Consider the following 2,500-nt stretch of genomic DNA (forward strand, 5'->3'; position numbering starts at 1 on the left):
GTTTGCTTTCTAGGTGTTTACAATTATTCAAAAATTATAAATAACGAAGTAAATATGCAAAAGACTGATTGAACAGATATCGGGAGTAATGGATTTCTTGAAGAGCTTACCGGGGAAACACCTATAAGGTGTTGGACATCTGGTCATAAAACGACAAATGAAATCGTAATAATATGAAGAGTAAATGCCAAGGAAATATTTCCTTTTGTCTTGGGGAGGGTGAAGCCAGCTAGACTCGGACCTTTGAACATTGAGCAATCGTCACCAGTGAAGGGGTTTGCTTGGAAGTGAGCGACTTGCCCAGATAATTTGATTGACTGATTCATTCATTAGGAGTTTTCTGTCATCCTGACATTCAAGGTTATTGACGCCGAACCAGATAATTTGAGTAAACAATGTGTTGATAGTATAATCTTTTCTATATACAACATCACTATAATAATGCACCAATGAACACTTTCATTGCATGTCATTTCACATATCTTATTTTCACCAATCACTTCTGAAAAAAATATAAATTATGTTAACTGATGATGCATTTTAAATCTCCAGCCTTAAACTGATGTAATTAATAGAGCAAATGATACTATTTTCTCTAAAAGGGCCAGTGCCAAGTAGCCGTGACAAAAGCCGACTCCAACCACACCGACTTACGTGGCTCATGATCTAAATCAAAAGAAAACAGAAATCAACAACTAAACCTTTAAACCATATTACCTTCGAAATTTTGAACAAGGGCCACTTATTAATGATTGGTGACCCAATAGGTGCTATTTGAAATGATGCATTATTAACACCTATATATAATACGTACAGTATGTATGTATGTGGAGAGAGAGAGAGAGAGAGAGAGAGAGAGAGAGAGAGAGAGAGAGAGAGAGAGAGAGAGAGAGAGAGAGAGAGAGAGGGGGGGGCGGGGGGAACAGCTTAGAAAAAAGTGAACGAAGGATATTTCCGCGTTATGAATATCAATATGAATAGTCAGTTCCAATATTATTCAAGAAAATTTTATATAGAGTTAGGATAGGAAAATTTAAATAAAAAGTTATGATAAAATCTCTTGATGAATTAGTTTTGAATTGATATTAGATTCCATTTGTTAAAAGAATGAAAAATTTCTCTCTCCTTTCATATATATTTCATTCATCATAGCATCTCTTTGATTGATATCGGTAATTTCCCTCCCCCTCACATTCGAACCATCCTAACGATGTCTCGGTTGTTTAAATTCGGCCACCTTTCAAGGCAAGAAGGGCATGATCTCTCGAAGTCAGGTCTGGCCAGGCGACACCGGTTTTGTTGTTGGGTGGACATGTATAACATTGAGAAACAGTAATAAAAATATACAAATTTAAAAAGTAAAAATTTAATAAAAATCTAAAAATTAAAGTAAAAATATGCATAAAACAGAAGGGGAACCAACCTCGCAGAAGCGCAAATAAAAACTGTATGGCATCAACAACTAAAAAACAAAACAAAGAAAGCTATGAGAAGTACAATTGAGTGGAAGAAGCTTGGGTGTTTAACGATGGAGCCAGTCTTTTAATCAAAATTAACTCCAGAATAGGTAAGTCATGGTAATTAGATACTTGCCCTATAATGCTGAAATCTTTATTGTCAATATTTAATTTGCCCATTTTAGTAAGATTGCGAATCTTTGAATGTTCTGGGTTGGATATTCTGCAACTTGTTCGAAAACTAACACCTCTATGAGAATCAATTCTGACCTTCAACAACCTCTTAGTAGATCCCACGTAGGTTCCAGAGTTACACTTTGGGCAAAAATGATACACTACACCAGAGGACATCAAAGGACTCAATCGATCCTTTAAGTGAAAAACCGAGCCAACTGTGAGAGGATTCTTAGGAATTAAATTTACAGGTTGCAGAATATCCAGCCCAGAACATTCAAATATACGCAATCATGCTAAATGTGCAAAGTAAATTTTGACAATAAAGATTTTAGCATTATAGGGCAAGTATCTAATTACCATGACTTGCCTATTCTAGAGTTAATTTTGATTAAAAGACTGGATCCATCGTTAAACACCCAAGCTTCTTCCACTCAATTGTACTTGTCATAGCCTTGTTTTGTTCTGTAGTTGTTGATGTCATTTAGTTTTTATTTGCGCTTCTGCGAGGTTTGTTCACCTTCTGTTTTATGCATATTTTTACTTGAATTTTTAGTGTTTTCACTATTTTTTACTTTTTATATTAATTTGTAAATTGTTTTTTTCACTGTTTCTTAGCGTTATATTTATACTTCTTATTTGTAGCCCTGGAAGATGTGATAATGACGATCACGAAACGTCAGGATTGATAATAAAGGGATTTTTAGAACTGCTTATTTCCCTGTCCATTTTGAGAAATGTAAATTACTGGTTGCCGCCACCTTCTCTGATATATATATATATATATATATATATATATATATATATATATATATATATATATATATATATATATATATATATGTGTGTGTGTGTGTATATATATATAT

The sequence above is a fragment of the Palaemon carinicauda genome, chromosome 11 (assembly GCF_036898095.1).
Source record: "Palaemon carinicauda isolate YSFRI2023 chromosome 11, ASM3689809v2, whole genome shotgun sequence".
Lineage (NCBI taxonomy): Eukaryota > Metazoa > Arthropoda > Malacostraca > Decapoda > Palaemonidae > Palaemon > Palaemon carinicauda.